This window comes from Taeniopygia guttata, chromosome 1 (genome assembly GCF_048771995.1).
Source record: "Taeniopygia guttata chromosome 1, bTaeGut7.mat, whole genome shotgun sequence".
NCBI classification, from domain to species: Eukaryota; Metazoa; Chordata; class Aves; order Passeriformes; family Estrildidae; genus Taeniopygia; species Taeniopygia guttata.
The window spans coordinates 48,549,096-48,565,521 of NC_133024.1; the positions used below are offsets into that span (position 1 = coordinate 48,549,096).

Genomic DNA, 16,426 nt, shown 5'->3' on the forward strand with positions numbered 1-16,426 from the left:
AAAGGATGGTTATCAGATCAGTCAGGCAGTGGGGTGAGCGTGTATGTGTAAATTTTCTCATTAGTCACTCTTTCCTTTCCTTTTACTCTGGATTCCTGTCCTTCTGTTCCATGATTTAGTGGTGCTATTAAAAAATCAAAACAATTTACTTGCTTTTTTCTTCTTTTTTTCCTCTGAATTTCTTCCCCACTTCTGATCTACGTCTTTGCAAATCAGATTTATTCTCTCATTCCCTTCACTCACTGGTAAGTATATTCAGTATTGTCTGGGGAAGAGACATGAAATTGTTGTCTTCCTCTCTTCCCTCTGAGAAGTTTATTTGGCACGTTAATGAATTTCCTATATTCCCACGAGCAGCTCATAAAGGGGAGATTTCTTCTCCCAAGGGCAGTGAATGTGAAGTGATTGCCAGAGCATTGTTCTTCTAAATAGCTTATTTTTTTCTCTGTCTGGACCCTCCCCCCACAACTATTTTTAGAGTACTGTTTATGTGATAATTTGTGTTTAGCCTTCCTTGAAGTACCCAGTAGGTTAATGCAGACTCACCTGTGGGTTTGGTATTCATTGCAACTCAGATGAAAAATGTAACTCAAGTTTTCCAGGAGAGTTCAGGGATCCCTTAGCCCATCTCTTCCACTGTGCAATGTCACCAGTATTCAGCTGGGCTGTTTGAGGTGGCAAGGAGAAGATGGATCACCATGGTGAAGTGGCTGGATCGGTACTCACAGTTCACATGTAAGCAGGAGTGTCCAGCAGCAGGGCTGCTCTGGCACAGAGCTTTGGGATGACTGGAATGCACAGCTGTAGGAGGAGGTGAGCCAGCAGCTTCTCCTGAGGGTGATGTTTCTGGACTTCGTCACACAGAGCGCTGTGTCCTGTGCTTGAGAATGAGACCCCCCTGAGATTAATTTTCATCTCCCCCCAGCTCCTTCAAGGCTGACGTACATGTTTTGTGTTCCTCAGAGCACAGGATGAGTTTGGTATGTGGGCTTGGCCATTCTGGCCTGCCTGCCTTGCTGCCTCTCTGAGGAACTTTTTCCCCTCTCCTGCACTCTCACTCAGTGCAGCTGGATTGCGTCCTGGCTGCAGCTTCTGCCTCTCTTCCCTGCTGTGAAAGGCTTGTGAACCTTGCTGTTGACCTCTCTCCTTTGCTAGAAGGTTTCTGCATCTCCAGCACAGTCTCTGTGTCTTGGGAAGAAGTGTTGCTTGCTTTCCCTGGCCAGTAGCTCAAGTAGTCACTGCCCCAGTTGCAGTGTTGTGCAAGGATTTAATAATTTGTGCTGATGAGCCCTTTCAGAAGCCTATGGGCCTGATAGGTGTGACATGACTCCTTAGTGGACAGTTACCAGCAACTTTCCAGTGTTCTTTTAGTAATGTTTTCTAGGTTTTGTAAAAGGTTTACTTCACCTTGGGCTTGCAGTGGTCCTGTGCTACAAGGCTGAAGACAATTGAGCAGTTCTGTTATGTTCTGAGCTCTGGTCATCCTGCCTCTGAGGGGCTCACACCTACAATAACCTGCCAAGTAATTGCTGTTGAAAATTCTACTGATGCTGTTGGGCTGTCAGCTGAGATTAATTTCTTTTGAAGTACAATACTCTCAGAAGTATTTACAGCAATGGCACAATCTGTGAGAGTGTTCACAGAAGTCAGCTAGCAGTTGTACAGAAGACTGCTCTCACAAACTAGCCCGAAAGCATTAGGGTAAACAGTGTTGTTTTATTAAAAGAAGAACTGTCTCCTTAGGAGCACCTTCTTGCAAAGGGCCCTTTTTGGTAGGGAGGAAGTGAAGACCTGTGCAGCCAGGAGATAGGTGACCAGGACACCCTGCCTTGCTGCTGTCATGGTGACTTTCTGGTGTGACTGTCACAGCTGCTCTTAAAAACAGTGCCTTGTCCAGTTCCTTCCTATTTCATGGTTTCTCATAGCCAATTTTTCTACTCAAATCATTCATATTTTAGTTTATTTATGGACATAAATCATGTGTTAAAATTTCAAAAAGCTTCTTGGTCACCTTGACTTTGAATGAGAATAGGCTTCAAGATGTAGCAGCTTTAGCAATGTTTCTGAAGCATCTGAAGTGGAGAGATGAGTGGGAAAATTACCTAGGTGGTAGTGAAGTAGTTAGCATAGATTTTTCACATCTACTCAGTTCAAACGTTTTTTGCCTTACAATACCTCCTATAGTATTGACACCCATGACTGCTGCCAGTGCATCATGACCACACCTGGGCTTGGGTTAATATCTTACAGGGGCAACTCACATCTTTGATAATCTGATCCTGAAAAGATGTAGAGTGGTCATGGGCCAAAAAAAAAAAAAAATCGTGTTGACCATGCTACCTCACCTGTAAACACAATTTGAGGTTGCTCCTCTACACCTTGAGGTGCACAAGGGAGATACTGAAGTCTCCTGAAACACTGCTCTGCAAGCTTGGGTGGTTGAGGTAGGTGCAGCTGTGGCAGCATTGCTCTTCAGGCTCTGTCTGGAGGCAGGGCTGTGAAGTTGTGATGCATTACATGCACTTCCACTCTGCATCTGTTTGTGCATTGAAATGTAAAACATTGTAAAATATTGCCCACTCATTTACAGTCTTGTTGGGGCAAAGCTTACCACAAGTGTCCTTATGGTGAACTTGCTGATTTGCGTTTAGGAAAGTGTACTGAATTCAGATAATCTTCTGGATTATTTTGTGCTGTTTAGCAGGCTGAACATCCATCTCCTCCCACTTCTGGTAGCACTGGAGGTGTTTTGAGTGCTTTCACTCTTGCACACTTTTCTTAACTGTCCTGTTTTGGTGTGCTCCTCTAGCTCTTTACATCTTTCTTCTCAACTTCTCCAGAGTACCCATAATTTACAGCAAAATAGCAGAAGTGCGTAATTTGGGCTTGCTTGTCAGTTTTGGGGTTGTCCCCAGGTTTTCTGGACAGAAATGCTTTTGCTCTGAAGTGGTGCAAAGTACTAAATCAGCAACACTGGGAGCATTTCTGTAGCTAATTGCTTTGCTATAAAATTCTTCATGTTATAGAGGTTATCTGTGCAGTCATAACTTTTAGGTTGTCTTAGTTTTCAAACAGAAGATTAATTTTTGTAGAACCAGATTACACTGGTGAAGTTTTCTTACTCTCCAGGAGAAGGTGAATGTGTGAATTTTTCAGATTATGTGTTCAAAGAGAAATATTTTATTTTTTTCCCATGTAGTCAAAATGAAAGTGAACATTCAGGGTTGGGGAACAGGAAATAATAAACCATCCTTTTTCTACCCGGAACAGTACTGCTGCCTCTGCCAATGGGCCTCTCTGAGAGAGCCAGTGAAGTTGTCAAGCCCATCTGTTTTCATCTACTGACACAGTGCACCAAGGCAGCTGGAGGTGCAGACATACAACAAGCTAGGGTGGGAGGGTGGGGCTTATTTTTCTTTCCTTTGCTCCCTGAGCAGCAGAAATTTTTTCTTGCTCACTGACAGCATCACCGTTGTCAAGATTTTGGTAGTTGGAGTCATCTGAAGGGGATGGAAACTTCTCAGCTAGAAGTGTTGAAGGGGCACCTCAACAAATGTCATCTTAAGAATCTGGTCTCAGCCTCACATGCATTTGTTTCAGTGTCAGTCTGGTGTTACTAACTGGGTTGCTGGGGGTAGGTGAAGCATCTACTTTAGGGGCTGCAGGCAGAATCTTTAATTTAAACAGCAGAATGGTTTGGGTTTTTTTTGATGAAGTAAAGGTCAGAAATGCTAAGGCTGCTATTAGCTGACTCAATCCTGGAAGAGATAAGAAAAGTGGTACTACCAGAAGTAGGACACACATAATTTATAATTTATCACTGTATAGGAAAACATATTTAATGTCCTGCTGTGCAACAAATGTATCTGCTACAGAATCACCAAACAGCGATAAGATGCTCTGCTTGTTCTTTTATTTCATCCTTTTTTTCACCTAGTTAAAAAGAAATTACTTTTGTTCTTTATTGTCCAGTTGATCTAAGAGCTTTATTTTCTGTGCTTGTATCTGCTGGGTTAGAAGAATGAATGATGAAAAGGAGCCTACCTTGAGGATTACATATTTGCTGCTACAGCATATATAAAGGTGTACCATGAAGTTCATATTGCGGGCAATTAGTGAACTTTTATTTCGGAAACATGAAAATGCGATTAACTGAAGGCAGCCTGAAGGAGTGTGCTGGCAGCCTCTCGGCTGGCTTAGGGAAGAGGCAGGCTGTTCTGGATGTAGGCGCAGAAGTGCTAGGTCACTGCAGTGTAGTTAATGGAACTAGACAGAGTTGTGGCATGACTGCGTTCGGAGGTCACAGCGGTGAGGGATGCCATGATTCAACCTGATGTAGCAAGGGAGCCTTGGCAGGGAGCCGCTGTGTTTGTAAGGAGCGGAGTAACCACAACTGCCAGCGGCCTTGAAAGGTTCCGCTGTGGCTTGCACTATGAATAGCAGGCACGGCTGCTCGGGTTAAAAAAAAAAAAGTAGATACCAGCAGGAGACACCGTGTGAAGGAGACATGAGTTCTGTCTCCCAATAACAATAGAAATTTGTGGTTCTGCACCTGTCATGGTTGTTGTAAGACAGAAAAGGATTGAAGATCACATAATTCCAAAACACCAATTACGCTGATGTGTGGGAGGAGTGTGGACAGAGGAGAGCCACCATAGTTCTGGTTTGTTTCAGTAGATGTGGAAAAGATGAGCTCCTTACAGTCTGCTGCTCACTACTGGTTTAAAAGACCTCTCCTATCAGTGGTTTTGTTCTGTTGCAGAAATCAGATGGGTTTGTTTTCATTTTAAAATGCTTTCTGAAAATGATTGGCTACATTAGCCCAACTGTAGAAATGTCTTAATCATTTGACTGCCACACAAATACATCTCACTTGTAGTTTGACTTGGAATTTAGACCAAAACTGTTAAACAAACTCTTAAGTTCTGCAGTAGGTTTTATTTTGTACAAGGGATGTGCTTTTCTGTCTTAAGGGAAGGGAAATCCCTGGAAGTTACACACCTAAGTTAAGGCTGACTCTATCCCAGTGTGTTTTCCAAGTATAGGTAGATGGTATTTATGCATAAAGTATCAGATGTGAACTTCCTAGTCTGTGGCTGTGATAACAAATGAAGCATAAGAGCCAGGATTTTTGGCTGATGTGTTGTGAAACAAAGTGTCAGTCAGTTTTGCCTTCTCAATGTAATTTATGTTAAAATGGTTTAAATTGCCAAAGACAAATTGAGAATTTTTGGCCAAGCTTTTCCACTGCAAATCTGTTTCTCTACCATGAAGGAGGCATGGATTTTGCTTTTAACCTGCTGTATTATTCCGCATAAGAGGTGGTATAAATCAACTTTCAAAAGAAGTTTTGTTTTCTTTGTTGGCTTTTCATTCTGCAGCCTATTAATCTCTTTATTCTTTCAAGTCTTGGATATCTTTCTCTGGTGTGGATGCTTAAAAGGATGCTGAGCCTTTGTGGTACCAGGTTCAGTCCTGACTTTTGTTTCTTCTGTGTCAGTAGCAACTTCTCTGAGATTCCTCCTGTTTTGTAGCTCTGAGCTGGGCTTGCCTTGATCCTTGTAGAACTGGGTATCTAGTTGCCAAAACTCAGTGCCTTGCGCTGCTTCTTCTGTGCCTGGGGCATCTCTCCTGGCTTTGTTTGCCCCTCCCAGGGAGTCAGGACAAGGGCAGCCTGCCCCTGCCGCCCCTTGCTAACCTGCCACAAGGTTATTTGTGATGAATTGCATAAGCACAGTGCATGAAATTGGTGCAGAGCGGGAGGGGTGAGGGGTGTGCAGGGAAAGTTGCTACACGTTTGTAGTTTTGTTCTTTATTGGTGCTTCTTGGTGTTCTGCCTCAGAGAGAAATTTGACAAAATGTAGTTAGTTTTGAACTTCACTGATGTTACTTGCTTCTTCAGGAGTCAGGAAAAAGAAAACTTGAGCTTGGTTTGATCACTGCTGGCTTTGAATTACTAGTATGGAGTGTGTGTTGGGCATATGAGGAACCCTCCAGCTGGTAAGAGAGGAACCGAGAGATGGGATCTGACTCGCCTACACCTTATTTTGTAACTGATGAGAGTCTTTTTCCTGATGCCTTGCTCTTGCCCAGCATTCACAAATAACATGCATGAGTTATGGGTAGTCTAGATTCCTGATAACTTGGTTAAGTGTAGTGGTATTGTCATAAAATGTCTTGTTAGGTTGCAGAGGTGATGATGCCAGTCCCCTGTCTTGTGATGTCTTTGTAGAAAATGTGAAATTTCCTTATACAGGTTTTTTACATGGTTTTTTGTTTGACTTACTGTGTAGTAAATCTCTGGGGAGCGGCATGTGCAACAGTCCCTTTCTCTTCCTCTCTGATACCTCTACTCTTGTGATGAAAAAAATTACTCAAACCAGAGTCCTTACCACATTGAGACTGTTATTAACATGACAGTTTCCATGGGAGCTTTGGACTTGATGAATTTGCCCAGATCACTGTTTACTGTAGAGCACAGTGCAAACCGCTCATGCCTGGATGTCTTCTGAAGAGTGGGGATCATTGTAATTTGTGTGCTAAGAAATGAATTTTGCAGCTGGCTTGGGTTTTGCCTTTGGATTTCGGTGAGCAGTTCCTGGCTGCTTTCTTGTGTTTGTAAATTTACCAGACTTGGGAAGTGCCTAGAACTATGTAGAGGGTTTTTTTTTTTTTTTGTGTTGGTGTTTTTTTTTGGTTGTTCGGGTTTTTTTTTTGGGGGGGGGGGTTGTTTGTTTGTTTTTTTGGTTTTTTTGTTTGTTTTTTCCCCTTTTGTTCCCCTGTGATGCAGATCTGAAGCTGCTGGGTTGGAAAACTTCAATATTGCAGAACAATGTAAATACATAGGGGTCTGTGATGCCATTAAATCTATTACAACAAATTAGTCTTGTAAAGTCTGCATGGAAGAACTAAAGGTCAGAGTGCTGTTTTGCATTGACTCGCAAACTTTCTGAAAGCCACAAGAGTCTTAGATTTTTTGATAATATGCTTCCAACCTTAAAGACTAGCTTTGAAAGTAATAGCAAGCATAAAAACTAGCCACTTTAGGACCTCTTCAGTTGGATACATAAGTTCTGAGAAGACCAGCCTCCTCTGAAAATCTTGGCTGACAATGCAGGTTTTGTTTAATTTTTTAATGTTCCTGGGGTTTGGAGTTTTGTATGTAGACTCCAGAGTTGGCAAAGTAGAGACCATAGGGTTTGCAGCAGCCTGAAAGAGCCTTGTGAGGGAGTCAGGGATGCATTGGAGATGGGACACCCTTTCTCTTCCGTTTCCATGTCTGTTCCCAGCACCAGGGTTTTGGTGGAGAACTTCATCTGGTGAAGGGAGCCTGGGTTTACTTTCTTATTGCTGTGGTGCAGGTCAAGGGATGTGTAAATCAATACAAAGACCTGATATTGTTTAGATCAGGGCAGATGAGAAACCAGCAGGCCTAGAGGACTGATGTGTTTGAGAGATGGGGGAATTGGGAAGGGTAGTGGGGAGGGACAGGCATGACACATGGTGCAGGTGTCTTGCACCCCATCACATTTCTAGACATTGTCCTGCAGTGGGAAGGAAGGAGTTTACAGTCCCCATGTGCTGCTGGCCTGGCTGGAGCAAGTGACTGCTGCCTGTGAGAGCATGAGCCAGTGGTCTTTAGTAGCAGATACCCACAAGAGGGGTTTTTTCCCTCCCAAGTGAAATTTGTCAGGTTCTGTGATAAACTTCTGGTTCTGGCTGCTCCCACCTACCTGTCCAGAGCTTTCCATTTAGGTATTTAGCTTCAAAAGACATTGAAAAAACTATTTGGGTTGAGCCTCAGAGATCTGGAACTTAAAAATGGGGTGGTAGACCAAGATTTGATTTTTGGAAGTTCAAAGTGACCTCTCTTACTTTACCTGAAGTCTAACGGCAGAGATGTACTATATCTTAAGAGCCTGTGCATGGATGAGAAAGGTACAATCCATTTGCCAAATCAATGAGCAGGTAGTCTGATGACAGAAATACCAGTAAGGGAAACCCTGGGAAGTAAGCATAATGATTCACGAGAGTTTCCCAGCACAGATGTTTAAGTGAAATGTGAGGGGTTTTTTTAGGGGGGAGGAGAGGAAGAAGGGAAGACCTTTGAAGATGTTTTCGTGTTGATGGTGCAAGTCATGATTGAATATAATTAATTCAGTTGTGGACATGGTTACATTTTTGCCTCTTCTGTGCTTCAGAATTGGGCAGAAAGCTTTAATCTTTGTCTTTTCCAAACCAAATTCTGCTTTCCAGGCACACTGTAAGTGTGGGAACTCTAATGCTGAATGGTAGGAGCTTCCTGCTGAAGTGGCTGCAAGAGACTTAGGGTGGCAATGCTTGCATGACGCCAGGGTTCTCCAGGGTTAGAGTGTCCAATTTAACACCCAGTCATTAGTCATATTACCCACTTTCATTTTTGAGTGTCTTCTGTTCTGAAGAGAAAGACATTAAACTTTGTATTTCTTGGTGACTGTAAATATCGCCTTGTGTTTGGGTCTGATGCAGTAGCCAGTTAACAGTTGTGTTATTTTAAAATTACCTACAGTGCCTGAAAGATGAAACAAAGCTTGAGTGACCCTCTCAGGTGTTGCCTGGTGATTGTTACAAAATACATTGCAATTTTGTCTTCCTCTTTGGGGTTGTTTCCTGTTCGAATGTGATGGGGTTACAGCAAGAGACTTACGTACTTTTTTGTCCATTTCTAAATCTCAAAGAGTGGGAATTTTAGGTTCTTTTGGGAACGGCAAGAACACAGAAGGGAGGCAGAGCATTCCTTATGCAGAATATGGAAAGCAGTTTTGAAGCTTGGAGCTACATTTCCAGATACTCAAGTTGTAATTGCCTTACAGTATTAAGGAAGAAAAAAGGGAAGCTGCTTTTATGGTGAGAAGTGATTGAAATGAAATGAGCATGTTTGGGATCTATACCTTATGACAGAAAACCTTGAAAAACTTGATCTTCCCCAGTATAATCCTTGTTTCTAGTCATTTAGAAGATTGAAGATGCGCATAGTGTGTGTTAATTTTTATACATCAAGATGTGTTGGATAAAGTAAGTTGTAGCTTGTCTTTTCTCCTTTTTGACTTTTCTCAGTTTCTTTCTACAGACCATCTATTTCCTTAATGATGCTTAGACTCATCTAGATCTTACTGCTCCATCCGTCTTCCCTGATGCCATTATGAAATCATCCATGTTCTCATGACTAAGAATAAACAAATGTGCAGATGCATGTGAGGGGCAAAAAGAATGAAAAAACTCCAAATCGCCCAAACACTGCAGTACATATGTGGTTTTTCCCAGAAGAGATTTGATAGACTGAGCCCAAGAGGACATCTGTTAATTACGATTCTTTGAATTCTTTTAGAAGATGCTAGGACCCTGTACAGTTACGGACCTGAATCAATTCTGTTTGTTTAAATATACTTGTGCCTTTTACATTTTGCTTTCTTTATGGTTAACGGACTTGAGATTGTTCTATAACTGCTTGATCTTTTTTCCTGCCTGAGGCAAACATTTTAAATGTACTAACAATGCATGAAACCCTTTTTGAAACTCTCACATTTTTTTCTTATTTAGAACTACTCATACACCAAAAAAAAAACCAGTATGTTGTAAGAGAGGCTTTCCTTTTAGTACATTGATCTCTGCAGTTGTGAAACCCCTTACAGGATAATAATCTAAAATTTCTGTGACAAAGATTTGGCTTCTTAATGCCAAAGCATTTCCTGGATTTGGTTTTTACCTAGTATTTGTCAAGACCAGTGGCATTTTTGATTTCAAAGTAGCTCAGTTTTCAGCTGGCAGAAGTCTGAAGCTGTATTTTTGATTCCAGACAAGAAGCTGGAAGGCTAGCAATGCATTCTTCCTTCTGTGACAGGCTTCCTATTGAAATCTGCTGAACTGCTCAGCTTTCCTGCACTTCACTGTATGCTTTAGTAATTGGAAATTATTACTTTGGTAACTTAAATAAATTTGGTGTTCATTGCATGAAAGTGATCTCATGCAGAGTTGATATCTTTCTTATATAAATATATAATTTATATAAATTACATATATTTAATGTCTTCTATTTAAAGGTAAATATCTTAGCAATAAATGACACTATATAGAAGAGAAGGGTTTTTAATCTTGAAAATTCAAAATTATTATTTTGAGAGCAGCTTACCATTTGCTCTTGATATATTTTATGTTTTGTCTTTCAGAATTCAACATAGGTTAGTTGTGATTATTTTTCTCAGCCATTATTGGGGAACATGATAAATATTTCAGAGCTGGGAGGTGATGATTAAGAACTGGAAATAAAAGAGGGTGGTTCAAAGAAGCAGCGAGAGCCAAACAGAGTAAAGGGAACCATAAAATATTCAACAAATACTGATCTAGTAATATTAAGGAACTCTATGTCTTATGTCAGCAGCATGACTTCTTTTTAAAAGGGATTTGAAGTGGTTGCAAGACCTTGAAATTACCAGGTTTAGATTTGTTTTTCCTAGCAATGTACTGGAGGCCATCTCTACATGAGCAGGTGCTGTGCAGCAGCAGGTGTAAAAGAGAGGAGCAGTTGTTATTGCCTTGTTGGGGTTTGGAGTGGATTTTTGTGCTGCTGGAGAGGGGCTTCTGGTTTAGTTTCCTCCAGAAGCAACCTGGTTTACAGGCACTGTGGTTCTCCTGGGAACTGGGGTGAGCTGATAGTCCGGGCCCACCTGGTGGTACAGAGGTGATCTCTGTTGGAAAGTATCTCCTGAGATGGACACATCTGCAGGGAAAGTTCAGCTCTTTTGTCTCTCTTGAGTGTATTTGAAACTTAGGGGTCACTAAACTGATCAGGATGGTTTGGCATTTAGAGTTTACATGCAGTGAAACTCAACTGCTTGAAGATTAGTAAAAAATTGCTGCTTTTGCTGAAGTGTTTGTGGTCCTGTGATATGACTCTTGTTGCCACTTGTTTTGATGAAAGATTTCTTGCATGCTAGATTTTCTGAAGTTTAGAGCTGACCCAAATTTACTTAAAAAAGCTTCTTCTCCTTCTCAGAAAGGTAAGAGGGCTCGCTTCATTTATTTACTCTGAACTTGGTTTGCGGAAGGATTGTCTCTTTTGTGGCATCTTTATTTGGCTTGAATATTCCTCAGGGCACATGGATGAATCATTTATCTCTGCACAGGTTGAGACACTTCAGTTTTTTAATGAACAGTGTGGCAGAACTTGTGCTGTGTTTTTTTCCTTGGGAATTGCTGTTGCATAGAAGATCAACCAAATAGGATGTAGCTATACAAAAACAATTTGCCCCTTGCCTTGCCTTGTACTGAAGGATGTCTCTGGTGGTCACAGTGCAACGTGCCCATGTGCATGCTGTTCATTTAGGATGTAACCTTACAGAGGACCATTCCCCTGCCTCCCCTCACCTCGGGTCTCTGTCCCTTTTGGCACCTGGAGGCAGTTTCATTCTTTACTATTCCCATATCTTCTACAAGGAGAATGTGTTGCCTTATAGTAAATGGATAACTGGAGCTTTAGATGTGTTTTATAATTTGTATATCTTGCTTAATGTGTCATAATCATTTCGACTTTCTTGCCCATCTGATAAATGACCTGTAGAATTGTATAGTTGTTGGCTTACACCATAATTCGTGTTTTATTTGTGCCTTGGACCAAAGGGCAAGGGAAAGGCAATAACAGTCATGAAGGGTTTAAAATAATTGGACTTAAGTCAAATCCCCAAAAAGATAATAGTCAGAGAATATTGGAATAGGAGTATGTTTGAGGATTTCAAATGCATAGACTTCCAGCATGGCTAATTACAACATATGTCCCTTAAAACACCTTAAAATTCAGTTAACTATTACATGGAAATTACTGGGTTTTTTGTGCTGCGTGCAGGTTTTTGTAGCACGAGAGAGATTGCCCAAGTGATGCCTCTCACATCTGCAAGTCTTAGTTCAGGTCAAAAGTGAAATAAACCATATGTGTTCAGAGCAGACATGTGAATATATCACAAATGCTGCACAGACTGGCCTGGTCTGAGAGTTAAGAGTTCCTTTTTTTCTGTAGGAAGGATTCATGCTAAATCCAAGTGTTTCATAAGCAGTACAGATTTAGCCTCAATTGTTACGATTTTTTAATTTTGGGGATTTGGATTAATCTCCAAATGATTCTTATTGGAAAATTTCAGTCAAACTCTTTTACTTAAAAAAAAAAAATTAAATGTATCTTACAATTTTGAAGTTGTATAGCCATAGGATTTGAAGGACTTGCATTGTCTGGCATTTTTCCAGCTAGTCCAGCTGTCTTTGGAGGAACTGAGTAGATTGGCAAAGTGTGGTGTGAGCTCCTTTGTTAAATGCATCAGAGAGTGAGAGAAACAGGCAATAACTGTGGTGAGGGCATTATTGTATGAGTACTTTGTCTTTTCATCTGGATCTCCAAAAATTCTCTTTTCTTCCAAGGCTTCCCTTTTTCCTGAGGATGTTCAGACATGGCAAGCCTGGAGTTACTACTCTGCTGTCTTCTCAGAAGCTGCTGGGAGAGCAGCGTGAGATTCTGTTGCATTTTTCTCTGGTGTCTGTGCTGCCCTGAGATGCCTTGAAAAAATATGTGACACAGCTTTGTCCTGAGGGTGTCCAGCTACAGGAATGGTCTCTGAGCATCCTCCTGGAAAGCAGGAGCAGCTTTCTCATCTTTCAGTCATAATGTGTGAGGGATAGGATTTCTGAGACTTGTTAAGACCACTGGTGAGTGTGGGACTTGGGCTCTCAGGTGGTTATTTGACATGGCTTACTTGGAAGTATGGATGAACAAATACAAAGATTAAAGCAAGCAGTGAGCTGCACGTGTGGACACTTCAGCAAACACAGCCAAGAAAAATCAATTTTTCACAAATGAAAGAGGAGGGAAGAAATCAATAGGGAAAGGACTGTTATTTTCAATTTAAAGCCAGAGGACTTAGGGTTTGAGCTCAGAGTTTATGCATTCCTGTTCTCATTCACATGTTGCATGGCTCTTTTATTGGGAGAACTGTAGACTATGTTGTATAGAGATCGTTAAATATAAATGGTTGAAAGAATGTGAAATGCTCCCCATCCTTATTTATTTACTTGTCTGCCTGCAGACACTTCTCCCACTGTAGTTAACTCTTGTGGATGCTACTTCCCTGTATGGAGTATTGGAGTGCATTGAGATTTCTGTGCTGTGAAGTCCACCAGCCTTTTCCTCACACATGTTTTGACAATATTTAGAGCACACAAATCAGACTGTAGTTATTGATCTGTGTTTGTTTCTTTTCAACAGACTGTGATTCCATCTGTCTACCTGATGGTGTGCGAGTGCCCCACAAAAACGTGACCAATATTTTAAGTAGAAATACAGAATTCGACTTTGCAGCACGATCTGCATGAGGTCTGGTAAATACAGCATGAGTGGACAGAACAAGGTGGAATGCAAAGGACCCTCTTGTCTCATCTTGGTGCAGCCTCCTGTAATGGCAGGGCAGAGTGCCAGTTTTTGATGTTAAAAACAGAAGCAAACCGGTATTTTTGGCTGATTCCTGATTGCTGGATTCCACATTGCTAAATGCATGTCTATGATCACTAACAGTGTGAGAGCCATGCTACCTTGTAAATCCCCTTGTCCGGGAAGTAGTAGGCAAAAGTATGAAATGATTCTTCTGACTCTTCCTTTACTAAAGCTCTGCCTGATTGGAAGCTGGTTCTTGCTAGGTTTTGGCTCCACTGGCAACTCAAGAAAGCGAGCAGAACTGATCATTAGGAAGGTACTGCCAAATTCATGAGTGATCTGCAAAACCACACATCTGTCTTTCTTTTTTATAGATGGTAACTACTTTTTCTAGAATGTATTTTTTAACTTAATTGGGATTATTTCTTTGCTGTGTATGACTCTACCTATTTCAATGCAGAAGTCTTTTAGGAGAAGCGCCCTCACCCACAAAAGGCTTAGAGATTCTGTAAAGATGGGTGGAAGGAATGTCTGTTCTGGCTTGTATCAGCTAATTTCTTTGCTAAAGCAGTTTACTGCTTGAGTGCAAGAATATCAAGAACAGTTTTGCTGAGGAATGTGTATGTACTCATTCATGAAAATGTATAGCATGTGTAGATGGATCAGAAATACATCCATAAGAGAAGGTGACCTAGGCTTGTTTCATTTAACACCTGGTGGAGGTACCGTGCTCAGGTAAATGTGTAGCCAGCACAGTGCTGTGGGCAAGAGAGAGCTAAAAAACCCTTCTACATCTTGTGTGGATTATGACAACCTCCAGAGATTCCTGTTACAGTGCAAATTGCATGTAGTGAGATTCTAGGACACCTTGGGTCTCCATCTGATTACTTTGATTAGATGCCTGACATTTGGGGGAAACACATTGTGATGGCAAAAAATAATGTAAAAGGTAGGAATTTTCAAATTGAATGAGGCAAGTAAATGTGACTCTGGCTTGCAATGGGGTGGTGTCTGAGATGCGCTTAAAAATGCCTCTTAAGCTAATACAGAAGGACTTTCAAACTAAACCATAAGAAGCATACAAATGGCAGACTAACTGCCATGTGAGAATGTGAGACTACGTTCCCGTATTCTAGGAGCTCCATGGAAAACCTGATACCCCAACCTCACCCCATCGTAAGTTGCTACATACTCAAGTGTTTAGGGTATTTGAGTATGTTATTGTTCCTTAACAGGAAATACTGGGTCTGAAGAGAGAATACCCGCTGGCTGGGACGGATGTGCCTGAGCCCTCTGGCACATTGTGTCACTGTGTGGAGAGTGGTGGGAAAGCACAGCTCAGTCCTGTGTTACTCTCTCTCCTTTCCTTGGCAGTTTCTTGTGCAGCTTTTTGTCTCCGCAACTTCCGATGTGAAGTGAACCTAGTGCATCAAAAGAGGGAGAGTTGTTGCAGGAAGAATCCTTGGCAAGGGTTGTGAGGAAAGGTGGTGTTACCGTTCTGAATCTTTTTTTGGCTGGAACTGAATGAAGATATAAGAGACAAAATGGGGGAAAAAAGAGCATAATTTATGTTGGAAAGTAGCTTTTAGATCTTTGAGTCCAATTGTTACTCTTCATGAATACTCAGACTAACATTTTTAGGGAATTCTTATAATTATTATGTGAATGCGTCTAGTGGGAAAACTGCCAAAGAAGCTAGGAGAAAACAAGATATTTACTACCTGGAGAGCAAAAAATACAGAAGTGTGCTGGACCCAGAGTGCTGCTCCACTTTTAGGTGAGGTTAATGGCAGAGGGAATAAAACCAGACCAAGTCTTTAAAAGCAATCCTCAGCTTTAATTGGCTACTATCAGGTAGGGGCTGGAAAAAGTATTCTGTAGGATAGTACAGAGCTCTCTTGTTGTGGGGTTTTTTTCCTTCCACTGAGGTTGCTGTAGTAGCTAGCAAGTGAAAGTACTTCAGAGAAATTGTTCTTCAAGTAAAGCAGCAACCTGTGGAGGGAGGACTCGCATGCTCCTGTAGAATTGGAGCTTGAGTACAGTAGATGTTATTTGCTCTTAGTGTCTTGCTACTGGTTTGCTAAAACCCAGAATAGCCAGAAATACTGGTATAATGAAAGTATTCCACCATTCTTATCACCATTTTGTTATGCATGTGGAAATTGCCAGATATGTGTATTGTAGGAGCACAAACATTACAGCTGTGTAACTTGATATTCTGCATTTTTCTGAATTTTTTGTCTTCTTGTTTCTTTGAAAGCCTTTTTTATCTGTTTCTGTATCTGGCTCATCTTCATACTAGTGTCTTATATTTGTCTGACGATTCCTTTTTATGGTTCACTCACTCCACCTTTTTGTCTCATTTTATTCTAGTCTTTTGCTCATGAGTATGCATATGCAAGATGCTCTTGCTATTTAAAAACTGGTAAAATCAATACATGCAGCTTGTCTCAATGACTTCATTTTACTTTCTGATACTGGTTAACTCACTCAATTTTCTGATCCAACAATTTTTATATGAGGAGAAGCAGGAAAAAAAACCCACTACACTTAATAAAAAAACAGCAACTGAAAGGACTTTTTTTCATCACAGGAATATTCTGAAACTTCTTAATGTACTTTAAAATTTTCCATACTGAAAGAGCGATTGAAGTGTACACCATTTCTTTTGTATTTTTCTCTCCATCTCTTAGCCTGTTTTTCTTCCTTTCGCCTGTCATTTTTTACGTTGCATATTCTGTTCTTGTCCTCATGTTTATCCATCTAGTGCTCTTTTCCCTTCCTTTGTCTGTCATTTTTCTTTTTAGAGAGGAGGTTATATTGGTGCTGTTCTTCCTGTCCCTAAAGGTAACTGGTCCTGCTTGCCCTCTCCCTCTCTTTGTTTTTCTGTGTTAGTAAAAGACTTGGAGGACGCTCCTCTGCTCTTGTGCAGCTGCGTTCTTCGCTGCATGTCTGATGTGCTTGGTCTGTTCATCT

The 16,426-nt window shown here is 41.1% G+C and overlaps 1 protein-coding gene across 9 annotated transcripts in view; it reads left to right on the plus strand.

The window, feature by feature from the left end:
• KLF12 (KLF transcription factor 12) overlaps nt 1-16,426 on the plus strand; it is a 234,656-nt gene that overhangs the window by 25,795 nt on the left and 192,435 nt on the right. The window contains exon 3 of one of the 9 annotated variants that reach the window (XM_072928235.1): nt 13,286-13,766. The exons of 7 other annotated variants lie outside the window; for them this stretch is intronic. The gene's annotated coding sequence lies outside the window, so the exon portion shown is untranslated. Of the gene's footprint in view, nt 1-13,285; nt 13,767-13,804; nt 13,828-16,426 lie in introns of those variants that run through there. One more of the 9 variants, XM_072928243.1, reaches the window with a different exon arrangement.